The sequence below is a fragment of the Mustelus asterias genome, chromosome 1 (genome assembly GCF_964213995.1).
Source record: "Mustelus asterias chromosome 1, sMusAst1.hap1.1, whole genome shotgun sequence".
In the NCBI taxonomy this organism is placed as follows: Eukaryota; Metazoa; Chordata; class Chondrichthyes; order Carcharhiniformes; family Triakidae; genus Mustelus; species Mustelus asterias.
In genome coordinates, this window is record NC_135801.1 from 187,978,642 (window position 1) to 187,992,184 (window position 13,543).

At 45.6% G+C, this 13,543-nt stretch overlaps 1 protein-coding gene across 1 annotated transcript in view; it reads left to right on the top strand.

Annotated features, from left to right (window-relative positions):
• Positions 1 to 13,543, top strand: part of LOC144500809 (dedicator of cytokinesis protein 2-like) — a 1,379,043-nt gene that overhangs the window by 367,754 nt on the left and 997,746 nt on the right. The window lies entirely within an intron of this gene.

Sequence of the window (13,543 nt, forward strand, 5' to 3'; positions counted from 1 at the left end):
AAGCTGGTCCCAATTGCCCAAGTTTGGCCCATATCCCTCGATATCTATCTTACCCGTGTAACTGTCTAAATGCTTTTTAACAGACAAAATTGTACCCGCCTCTACTACTACCTCTGGCAGTTCACTCCAGACACTCACCACCCTCTGTGCGAAAGAATTGCCCCTCTGGGCCCTTTTGTATCTCTCCCCTCTCACCTTAAACCTATGCCCTCTAGTTTTAGAAAAGGTGGACATTGAACAGATGTTCTCCCTTGTGGGACAGTCTAGAACAAGAGGTCACAGATATGGAATGAGAAGAGGAAGGTTCAAAACTGAGATGAGGAGAAACTACTTCTCTCAGAGGGTTGTGAATCTGTGGAACTCACTGCCCCGGAGTGCAGTGGAGGCAGAATCAATCAACAGATTCAAGAAAGGGATAGATATGTTCCTGATGAGAAGTGGGATAAAGGGTGGTGGGGAGCAGGCAGGAAACTGGAGTTGAGACCAGGATAAGATCAGCCACCATCATGTTAAATGGCAGAGCGGGTTCGAAGGGCTGAATTGCCTACTCCCACTCCTTAATGTTTAAAGTTTATTTATTAGTCACAATTAGGCTTACATTAACATTGCAATGAAGTTACTGTGAAAATCCCCTAGCCACCACACTCTGGTGCCTGTGCAAGTATACTGAGGGAGAATTTAGCATGGCCAATGCACCTAACCAGCACGCCTTCTGGACTGTGGCAGGAAACTGGAGCACCCGGAGGAAACCCACGCAGACACGGGGAGAACGCGCAGACTCCACACAGACAGTGACCCAAGCCGGGAATCGAACCCAGGCCCCTAGCGCTGTGAAGCAGCAGTGCTAACCACTGTGCCACCGTGCCACTTCTAATTCCTACATTTCTTAAAATGTTGGAAGACCCCAGCAGGTCTGGCAGCATCTGTGGAGAGAGAAACAGAGTTCACGTTCTGAGTCCATATGACTCTTCATCAGTATTAAAGAGAGGGAGAGAAGTGATGGGTTTTACACTGCTTCAGAGGAGCTGGAGTAGCAGGAACATAATAGAAAACCAGGAATAGGTGAGAGCTCAGGAGAGAGTGTTAATGATAGTGTTAAAGACTAAAGAAGGTGCTGAAAGTGGAATAATGACAAGACAGAAGGAGGCAGATATCAAAACTGCAGAGTTTCTTTCAACCACTTCTCTCCTGCATCAAAAGTTTTATTGTTCAATCTCTTCTCTCGTGTTCTGAATAAGCTGTTGGGATCAGTTTGGAGAATGCCAACATCCCCCCAGCATTTGGGATATTTGGGTTTCTGCCCAGGAATGCAGGGATAGGAGTAGCCCAGAGTAGGTTAAGAACACAGAAAAATACAGCACAGGAACAGGTCCTTCAGCCCTCCAAGCCTGTGCCAATCATGATGCCTGAACTAAACTTAAAGAAATCTTCTGCCCTTACTCGGTCCGTATCCCTCTATTCCCTCCCTATTCATGTACCCATACAGATGCCTCTTAAATGTTGCTAATGTGCCTGCTTCCACCACATCCTCTGGCAGCGCGTTCCAGGCACCCACCACTCTCTGCGTGAAAAACATCCCCCGCACATCTCCCTTAACTTTCCTTCTCTCACCTTGAACCTGTGCCCCCTTGTAATTGACACTTCCAATCTTGGAAAAAACCTCTGACTATCCACCCTGCCTATGCCTCTCATAATTTTGTAGACCTCTTTCAGGTCTCCCCTCAGCCTCTGTCCTTGCAGTGAAAACAATCCTAGTTTATTCAACCTCTCCTCATAGCCCTCAAGACCAGGCAACATCCTGTTGAACTTTCTTTGCACTCTCTCCAAAGCTTCCACATCCTTCTGGTAGTGGGATGACCAGAACTGCATGCATTACTCCAAATGCGGCCCAACCAAGGTTTTATATATCTGCAACATGATTTCCCAACTCTTGTACTCAATACATGAGGTTTCTCAAGCTTGTTCTGCCATTCAATTATACCATGGCTTTTCCTTATCTTAATTCCTTCCACCTGTCTTCATCTTGTAACCCTTTATACCCTAATTATCAATCTCCGATTCAAAATTTTCAATCTGAATATTTCCAGAGTATTAGAGAGTCATAGAGGTTGCTTTTTCATTCAATTATGGGATGTGGCTGTCACTTGTTGGGCCAAAACTTATTGTCCATCCCTAACTGCCCTCGATTTCAGAGGGCAGTTAAGAGTCAATCGCACTGTTGTGGCTCTGGAGTCACATGAGGCCAGACCAGGTAAGGAGGGCAGACTTCCTTCCCTGAAGGACATTGGTGACCCAGGTGTGTTTTTAATGGCAATCAACAATGGTTTCATGGTCATCATTAGACTTTTAGCTCCAAATATTTTATTTAATTCAAATATCACCATCTGCTGTGGTGGGATTTGAACCTGGGTCCTCAGATCTTACCCAGGGTCTCTGGATTATTAATCCAGTGACAATACCACTACCCCCCTACCCCCCCTTTCATCTGTTTACAGCATGGAAAGAGGTCCTTTGGCCCATCATGTCTATGCTGGCCATCAAACATCTCTCTATTCTAATCTCATTTTCCAGTGCTCGGTCCTGGCAGCATTTCGTCGGGGCAGATTTCCACCATTTTTTCTGTGATGAAGTGCCTCTTGACATGTTGGGTGGCACAGTGGTTAGCACTGCTGCCTCACTGCTCCAGGGACCTGAGTTCAATTCACAGCTTGGGTCACTGTGTGGCGCTTGCACACTCTTCCCGTGTCTGTGTGGGTTTCCTCCGGGTGTTCCGGTTTCCTTCCACATTCTGAAGATGTGCGTATTAGGTGCATTGGCCACGCTAAATTGCCCCTTAGTGTCCCGGGATGCATAGGTTAGAGTGATCAACGAGGTGAATATGCGGGGTTATGGGGATAAGGCCTTGGTGGGGCTGTTGTCGGTGCAGACTCAATGGATCGAATGGCCTCCTTCCGCACTGCAGGGTTTCTATGATTCTATGATCACCCCTTAACAGCCTAGCTCTAATTTTAAAGTTCATTTGATCTGGACTCCCCGCCCACCTCCCTCCAGACAGTGAAAATAGTTTATTTTTCTCCACGCCATCAACTCCCTTAATCATCTTAAACACCTCAATTAGTTCACCAGTTAATCTGCAGCATTTAGGGGGACACAAGCTGAGCCGACACAAAAGAAAAATGCTTTGGATGCTGGGTGCCTGAAATAGAAACTGCAAATGTTGGAAATACTCAGCATCTGGGGAAAGACAAACAGATTTAATGGTTCAGAACCAGGAACAGTGAAAAATGTAATAAGTTTTGAGTTAGTGAAAGCAGGGAAGCTGGGGCGAAAGAATAAGAAGGAGGGTTTGCGACAGAGCGGAAGACAGGAGAGATTAAATGATAGAAGAGCTGATGGTGCGGGGCCAAAGGGAATGGTAATGGGATGCGTAAAGGAACAAAGGATGTGTCCGGAGGAGGGATGAATGGCGGAATGATGAACAACTGCCGTCCGAAAGCAAAGGCAAGGGAGAAATGAGAGTGAAACTTAAAGCTGGAAAGCACCAGGGAACAAAATGTGAGCAAAGGTTGCACATTTAAACTCAATGTTGACTCCAGAAGGTTGTAAAGTGTCTAACTGAAAGATGCCTAGTCTATGCAACCTGTCTTTATACTTTTTAAAATGTATTTATTAGTCAGAAGTAGGCTGACATTAACACTGCAATGAAGTTACTGTGAAAATCCCCTCGTCGCCACACTCCGGCGCCTGTTTGGATACACTCAGGGAGAATTTAGCATGGCCAATGCACCTAACCAGCACGTCTTTCTGACTGTGGGAGGAAACCGGAGGAAACCCACGCAGACACGGGGGAGAACGTGCAGACACCGCACAGAGAGTGACCCAAGTCGGGAATCGAACCCAGGTCCCCGGCGCTGTGAGGCAGCAGTGCTAACCACTGTGCCACTTCAACTCTTGTTTAGATTCCTCGAGAGCTCATTAGTTAACGGCGGTACTCCAGCTTGCATTTTGAGGAAATGGTGGCAAGACCTGACAACTGATGATGACCCTCAACTGGGCCAGAATTCTCCCATCTCGCACGCTTCACTATCCCCTCCCAGCCAGAATGGAGAATTCGGTGCTCAGCCACATCTCTGTCCACAGCAGCAGGACTGGAGAATCCTAACCACAGGGGAGGTCTGTGACCCTGATCTTCAGTAAGAGTTTTAACAACACCAGGTTAAAGTCCAACAGGTTTATTTGGTAGCAAATGCCATTCGCTTTCGGAGCGCTGCTCCTTCGTCAGATGGAGTGAATATCCACTCCATCAGAGATATCCACTCCATCTGACGAAGGAGCAGCGCTCCGAAAGCTAATGGCATTTGCTACCAAATAAACCTGTTGGACTTTAACCTGGTGTTGTTAAAACTCTTACTGTATTTACCCCAGTCCAACGCCGACATCTCCACATCATGACCCTGATCTTCACCCGATTTCCAGTAGGGGGCAGCAGATGTTAATCGGGCACTGTCTGAAAATTGTAGCCAATCAAAGGGACTCTGAGGCCAACTTTTTTTTATTCATTCGTGGGACATGGGCGTCGCTGGCTGGGCAGCATTTATTGCCCATCCTTGGTTGCCCTTGGAGGGCAGTTGAGAGTCAACCACATTGCTGTGGATCTGGAGTCACATGCAGACCAGACCAGATAAGGACGGCAGATTTCCTTCTCTAAAGGACATTAGTGAACCAGATGGGTTTTTCTGACAATCTACAATGGTTTCATGGTCATCAGTAGATTTTTAATTCCACATTGTCAACTGAATTGACATTAAACATAATCCACCTTTGATAAAGCACTCCTACTTTTTGGAAGTCTTCAAGTCCTTTACAGTCAAGAGGGAAATCTCAGCACTTTTGTGGATTAAACCTGGAGTTTCATGACAATGTCTTAGTTCCACATTGATTGGCATCATTGCCAACTTGACCAAGGAATTTTCGATCTTTGTAATTTAGCTATTTTTACATATGTAGTTACAATACTCTCCTGCAAGGATTGAGTGAGATTTGAGCAGAATATTTAATGGACATTTTAATGTCAGATTTGAGGTCTTGAGTTACATAGTGGGGGCGGTTTCATAACTTGGGATTCTTAGCGGGAGAGTGAGGAATACAAGTTGGGCATGACCTTTTAATCTTTACCCCTAATCGAATGGCACGGTGGCACAGTGGTTAGTACTGTTGCTCCACAGTGCCAGGGACCCGGGTTCGATTCCCGGCTTGGGTCTCTGTCTGTGGGGAGCTTGCATGTTCTCCCTGTGTCTGTGTGCGTGTGCTCTGGTTTCCTCCCACAGTACAAAGATGGGCTGGTTAGGTAGACTGGCCGTGGTAAATTCTCCCTTAGTGTCTCAAGATGTGGACATTAGATTGATTAGCCATGGTAAATGTGTGGGGGTATGGGTTGGGGGAGAGGGCCTGGGTACGATACTCTATCAGAGAGTCGGTGCCATTTCGATGGGCTGAATGGCCTCCTTCTGCACTTTAGGGATTTTATGAGAGTGGATGAGCCATGGTCATATTGAATGGTGCAGCAGGCCCCAAGAGCCGAATGGCCTCCTCCTGCTTCTAGTTTCTATGTGAAGAGAAGTTTGGGTTCAGTTTAAGTAACTAGGCTGTGGATTTGGACCTTTATTCAATTTAATCAAACCCAACCATCTCGAAAATCTCCAGTGCAGGTACTAAATGTCTCTTCAGGCATCTTTACCTTTACACAGGGGACCATCAACTGGTCATTACTGTTTTAAGAATCTAGATCTTTCTCACACTAATCTTCAATTTGCCTTCTTACCACAGAAACAGAGAATAATATGCATAAGGAGCTATTCAGCCCATCTAACCTGTGCTATCCAGCTCTTCAGGGAGGTTATAGGTTTAAGGTAAAAGGGGGAAAGGTTAATGGAGATGCGAGAGCAAATTTTTTTACACAGGCGGTGGTAAGTGCCTGGAATGCACTGCCAGATGAGGTGGTAGAAGAAGACACAATAGCCACGTTTAAGTTGCACCTTGACAGATACATGAATAGGCAGGGAATAGAGGGTTATGGTCCGCAGAGAGACGAGAGGCCTTTAAGTCGTCAGGGAGGATGTTCCCAGTGGTGGGGAAACCAGAACTAGGGGTCACAATCTGAGGATTCAGGGTAGACCATTTAGGACGGAGGTGAGGAGACATTTCTTCACCCAAAGAGTGATGAGCCTGTGGAATTCATTACCAGAGGAAGTAGTTGATGCCAAAACATTGAATGTATTCAAGAGGCGGCTGGATATAGCACTTGGAGTGAATGGGATCAAAGGTTATGGGGAGAAAGCAGCATTAGGCTATTGAGTTGGAAAGATCAGCCATGGTCGTAATGAATGGCGGAGTAGACTCGAAGGGCCAAATGGCCTCTTCCTGTTCCTATCTTTTATTTTTCTATGTTTCTATGTCATGAGGGTGGCACAGTGGTTAGAACTGCTGCCTCATGGCGCCAGGGACACAGGTTCAATTCCGGCCTCAGGTGACTGTGTGGAATTTGCATGTTCTCTCCATGTCTGCGTGGGTTTCCTTCCACACTCCAAAGATGTGTGGGTTAGGCTAATTGGCCATGCTGAATTACCCCATAGAGTCAGGGAGATTGGCAGGGTAATTACGTAGGGTTACGGGGATCGGGCCTGGATGGGATTGTTGTCGGTACAGACTCGATGGGCCGAATGGCCTCTCCTGCGCTGTAGGGATTCTGTAATTCTATAAAGCGTCAACGCAGGTTTGGTGGGCCAAAGGGCCTGTTCCTGTGCTGTGCTGTTCTTTGTTCTTGTCCACTCCCCTGCACTTTCCCCAGAGACCTGTAAAGCGCTCCCCGAGAACCAGTCCCTTTGGAAAGTTAATATTGAACTTGCCTTCATGCAATGCGTTCCAGATTATAACAAAACAGTGCAGCAAAAATGTTTTCCTCATCTTCCCTGGGTCTTTTGTCCATGGCCTTAATTCTGTAAGCTCTGTGCGGTGAACCATTGTTGGTTACCACCAGGAGTGCTGAGCCATGGTTGGCCAGCACTATGGGTTTGTAGATATGTTACTGTTGGGGTTAGGGTTGGGCTGTTCTACCTGTTAATATTGTCCTATGGTACACTCCAGTTGGCTCCGTCTTCCTGGAGATGTATAAAGGCCACTGCTCTGTCTGGTGACCCTTTAGTCTGGGATTGTATATTGTATATAGTGGCTCCGTTAATGTTGGTAATAAAAGCCTTTATTTCCCGGGTACAATCTAACCTCCCGTGTGATTTATCGCGCATCACTCTGTTTATCAACTGTTCCGTGAGTGGCAACAGTTTCCTCTTATTTACACTATCAAAACACTTGACAATTTTCAGCATCTCTATCTAAAGGTTCCGTAGCCTTCTCTGCTAGGAGGAGGAACATCCATGGTTCCTTGGCTCTCCACGTAATTGAAGTCCTCAAGAGTCAAGGCACATCCATTTGGAAGATTGAAACGTAATAGTAGAGTGTTTGCTTTGTGGCAGTCATATTGATATTCATGCACAGAAACACTCACCAGAACGTCACAGAATAAGCTTTTTGGTTTTATCTGAAGCACCAAAGTTCTTTCATTCCAACCAAGGGGATAATAACAATGGGATTCAGAAATGCTTAGTTCAATTTGTAACTTGCATCAGTTTAATTAGGATTCAGTACTTACATAACGTAATCCAAAATGATTCATTTGCAAACCATAACCTATCGTGCTCTGGGTTGCTATTAGACATACAGTCTTAATAGAGCTTAAGTCTGTAATGCCCCAATCTAATTAATTTTAGAGACACCAGTGTGCAAAGGAATCTGCCATTATTTGGCAACTTGCCAAACATCACAAGCCTGAAGGACTTTTTCTATTTTTGTACCTATTTTTCATAAAACCATAAGACCATGAGACAAAGGAGCAGAATTAGGCCACTCGGCCCATCGAGTCTGCTCCGCCATTCAATCATGGCTGATATTTTTCTTATCCCCATTCACTTGCCTTTTCCCCATAACCCTTGACCCCCTTATTAATCAAGAACATATCTATCTCTGTTTTAAAGACACTCAATGACCTGGCCTCCACAGCCTTCCAGATCACCAACAACTTGTCCTGGTCCCCCCATGCCGACACTATAGTTAAGAAAGCCCACCAATGCCTCAGGGATCATTCTTGTGAACCTCTTCTGGACCCTTTCCAAGGTCAGCACATCCTTCCTTAGATATGGGGCCCAAAATTGCTCACAGCACTCTAAATGGGGTCTGACCAGTGCCTTATACAGCCTCAGAAATACATCCCTGCTCTTGTATTCGCGCCCTTTCGACATGAATGCTAACATTGAATTTGCCTTCCTAACTGCTGACTGAACCTGCACGTTAACCTTAAGAGAATCTTAAACAATGACTCCCAAGTCCCTTTGTGTTTCTAATTTCCTAAGCATTTTTCCATTTAGAAAATAGTCTATGCCTCCATTCCTCCTTCTGAAGTGCATAACCTCACACTTTTCCACATTGTATTCCATCTGCCACTTCTTTGCCCACTCTCCTCGCCTGTCCAAGTCTTTCTGCAGCCCCCCCTGCTTCTTCAATACTACCTGTCCCTCTACATATCTTTATATCATCTGCAAACTTAGCAACAGTGCCTTCAGTTCCTTCTTCCAAATCATTAATGTATATTGTGAAAAGTTGTGGTCCCGGCACTAACCCCTGAGGCACACTACTCATCACTGGCTGCCATCCTTTATCCCCACTCTCTGCCTTCTGCCAGTCAGCCAATCCTCTATCCATGCCAGGATCTTACCCTAAACACCATGGGCACTTAACTTATTTAACAGTCTCCTATGCGGCACCTTGTCAAAGGCCTTCTGGAAATCTAAATAAATCATGTCCACTGGTTCTCCTTTATCTAACTTCCTTGTTACCTCCTCAAAGAACTCTAACAGTTTTGTCAGACATGACCTCCACTTGACGAAGCTGTGCTGACTCAGTCCTATTTTATCATGCACTTCCAAGTACTCCGCAATCTCATCTTTAATAATGGACTCTAAAATCTTGCCAATGACCAAAGTCAGGCTAACCGGCCTATAATTTCCCGTCTGCTGCCTCCCTCCCTTCTTAAACAGCGGTGTTACATTAGCTACTTTCCAGTCCTCTGGTATCCTCCCTGCCTCCAGTGATTCCTGAAAGATCACCACCAATGCCTCCACAATTTCCTCAGTTATCTCTTTTAGAACCCTGGGGTGTAGTCCATCCAGTTTAGGTGATTTATCCACCTTCAGACCTTTCAGTTTCCCTAGAACCTTCTCCTTAATGATGGCCACTACACTCACCTGTGCCCCCTGACTCTCCTGGAGCTCTGGCATCCCACTGGTGTCTTCCACCGTGAAGACTGATGCAAAGTAACTATTCAGTTCCTCTGCCATTGCTTTGTTTCCTATTATTACTTCTCCAGCCTCATTTTCCAATGGTCCAATGGCTATTTTTGCCTCTCTCTTACCTTTTACATATTGAAAATAACTCTTCCTATCTTCTTTTATATTACTAGCTGCCTTACACTCATATTTCATCTTCTTCCCCTTATTGCTTTTTTAGTTGTCCTCTGCTCGCTTTTAAAGGTGTGCCATTCTTTGGCTAAGGTTATTGTGAATGGGGGAAGCTATCTTGCTTTGACTTTTGTGGTTCCAGCTATCAGCTTACGTTCACTTCAAAACACTCCCACCCTAACCTAACTGGCACCTAGTTTCCTTCACCCATCACCCTTGACCTACACTGGCTCCGAGTCCTGAAATATCTCCTTCTCATGGTTCTCATGATTGCCTATCACTCCATCCATGGCCTCTCTCTACCTTATCTCTGTAACCTCCTCCAACTCTACAACACCTCTGTGGTCTCTGCAATCTTCCAATTCCAATCTTTGGCAAATTCCCAATTTTCTTCGCTGCATCATTGGAGGCTGTGCTGTTAGCTGCCTGTGCCCTACACTCGACAATCACCTCCCTGAAGCTCTGTACCCCCTCTTCCTCATCCTTTAAATTGCTCTTTAAAATCTGACTCCTTGGTCTAGCTTTTGTTCAATTGGTCTTTGTGCGGCATGCACCAATTCTTTTATCTGATATCATTCCTGTGAAGGATATTTTACAATGTTAAAAATATCATAGAATCATAGACTCCCGACAGTGTAGAAGGAGGCCATTCAGCCCATCAAGTGTCCATCGAGGCTCACCGACAGAGCACCTTACCTAGGCCCTATCCCCGCATTTATGCCCTTACTCCCCCGATGCATATTGGAACACTCAGGGGCAATTTAGCATGGCTAATCAACCTAACCTGCGCATCTCTGGACCATCACATAAAGGGCAAGTTATCATTGTTGACAAGTGTACAATGATGTTCGATAGAGAATTCCAGGAGTTGGATCAAACAGGATGTGCTTTACTTAGAAGGAAACGTGGAAGTAATGAAAGTAAAGGGGAGGCAATGGTCTCATGGTATTATCGCTAGACTATTAATCCAGACACTCTGTTCTGGGGACCCAGATTCAAATCACGCCACAGCAGATGGTGGAATTTGCATTCAATGAAAAGTAACTGGAATTAAGAATCTACTGATGATTATAGTACCATTGTCGATTTTTGGAAAAACTCATCTGGTTCACTAAATTGACCCTAGTGTCAGGGGGTTAGCAGGGTAAATGTGTGGGGATACGGGAATAGGGCCTGGGTGGGATTGTGGTCGGTACAGACTCAATGGGCCAAATGGCTTCCTTCTGTACTGCAGGGATTCTCATGTCTCTTAGGGAAGAAAATCTGCCGTCTTTACCTGGCCTGGCCTACATGTGACTCCAGAGCCACAGCAATGTGGTTGACTCTCAGCTGCCCTTGGACAAGTAGGGATGGGCAATAAATGCTGGCCAGCCAGTGATGCCCATGTTCCACAACTGAATTAAAAAAATGGTGTTCTTATACTGCATTAAGTCTAACTTTAATACTCTCAGTACCCAGAAATAGCTACATGTAAGAGAATCCATTCGCACTGTGCATCTCATCAGATCTTCTCCATTAGAGTTGGTAGATAGGAAGTTACCTCAGGAAACTACATCACCAATTATGCAAAAGATCACTTGAACTACACTCCATTTTATGCATTTACACTGGAAGGCCAAATTGGGCGTGGGTCGACACTTTCCTCACACTGAGACTCGAGCTGATGTGGGAGTGAGTTTACCACAAGTGTTTCCCATGTAAGAGACAGCACGGGTGAAATGGAGGTTACAGCTGCTTCTAACCCCCTCATAGAAAACAAATGGCAATCAAATATGCAGAATAATTATCCCATCTTGCATGATTGATGACATGACTCAATAAAAATGTCAAACGGAATAAGGATTCAAGTGAGGCCATTGAATTAATGTCTCAGATGCTATTGTTAGACTGAGTTGCCTCTTGAATGCTGTCATTTCAACAGTGTATGCATTAATTCAGCACCATCACACTGCCAGGTTCAATAACTCGGTGCATACAACACCTTTTGGTAATGACTCGTGTTAATCCAACTCCCTCAAGCTATCAGACTTAGTAACTCCTCCTAGCCAGCATCCTGCGGTAGTGACTGTATCTCTACCCATCCAATTCCCTCATTCTGTCAGGGTCAGTCATTCATCCTACCCTCCACCTTCTGCTGATGGCTGCTGTTGATTCAATCCTGTTGCACTGCCAGGCTCAGTATCTCATTGCACCCAACTCCTCCTGTTAATGGCTGATATTAATTCCCCTTCCTTGCACTGTTCAGTTGAGTAACTCCTTCCAGCTCTGGGTTACAATAACTCTAATGATATTAAAGCTGATCTTTCACGCTCTCAGGATTAGTAACCCTTTCCAATTAATCTCCCACATTAACGACGGTATCCTTCCTGATGGGAATCCAACTAAGTTAAAGTTTATTTATTAGTCACAAGTAGGCTTACATTAACAATGCAGTAACTGTGAAAATCCCCGAGTCGCCACATTCCGGCGCCTGTTCAGGTACACTGAGGGAGAATTTAGCATGGCCAATGCACCTAACCAGCACATCTTTGGACTGTGGAAGGAAACCGGAGCACCCGGAGGAAACCCACACAGACACAGGGAGAACGTGCAAACTCCACCCAGACAGTGACCCAAGGCTGGAATTGAACCCGGGTCCTTGGCACTGTGAGGCAGCAGTGCTAACCATTGTGCCACCGTGTTGCCCCATTGCACTACCTTGCATGGTCAGACTTTAAATTTTCTCAGTCAACATCCCATTTAAGAACTGCATTCGTTACTCATGTACTGCTGAGTCTTTTTAAGGCTCTGGTGAGACCACATTTAGAATATTGTGATCAATTTTGGGCCCTATATCTAAGGAAGGATGTGATGGTCTTGAAGAGGGTCCAGGAGAGGTTCACAAGAATGATCCTGGCAATGAAAGGCTTGACGTAAGCGGAGCGTCTGCGGACTCTGGGTCTGTACTCATTGGAGTTTAGAGGGATGAGGGGTGAAACTCATTGAAACTTACAGAATAATGAAAGGCCTGGAAAGAGTGGACGTGGGGACGATGTTTCCATTAATAGGAGAGGCTAGGATCCCAGGGCACAGCATCAGAGTAAAGAGGAGAACCTTTAGAACTGAGATGAGGAGGAATTTGTTCAGCCAGAGGGTGGCGAATCTGTGGAATTTATTGTCACAGAAGGCTGTGGAGGCCGGGTCATTGACTGTATTTAAGACAGAGATAGATAGGTTCTTGAATGGTAAGGGGATCAAAGGTTACGGGGAAAAAGCAAGAGAATGGGGTTAAGAAACTTATAAGTCACAATTGAATGGTGGAGCAGACTCGATGGGCCAAATGACCCAATTCTGCTCCGATATCTTAAGGTCTTATGGTCTTAATCCAGCTTCTTTACAACGTTCGGTCTTGGGCTGATAAATTGCAAATAACATTCACACGATATAAGTGCCAGGTAATGACCATCTCCAACAAGAGAGAATCTAACCATCTTGCCTTGATGTTCAATAACATTACCGTCACTGAACCCCCCCACGATAAACATCCGGGGGGTTACCATTGACCAGAAACTGAACTGTACCAGCCATATAAATGCTACGGTTACAAGAGCAGGTCAAAGGTTAGGAATCCTACAGAGAGTAACTCACCTCCTGACACCCCAAAGCCTGTCCACCATCTACAAGGCACAAGTCAGGAGTTTGAGGGAATACTCTCCATTTGCTTGGATGGGTGGAGCTCAAACAACACTCAAGAAGCTCAACACCATCCGGGACAAAGCAGCCCACTTGATTGGCATCACATCCACAAATATCCACTCCCTCCACCACTGTCACAGAGTGGCAGCAGTGTGTACCATCTACAAGATGCATTGCAGCAACTCACCAAGACTCCTTCAACTGCACCTTCCAAATCAGCACCCAACCATCTAGAAGGACAAGGGCAGTAGGTACATGGGAACATCACCACCTGGAATTTCCCCTCCAGGCCACTCACCATC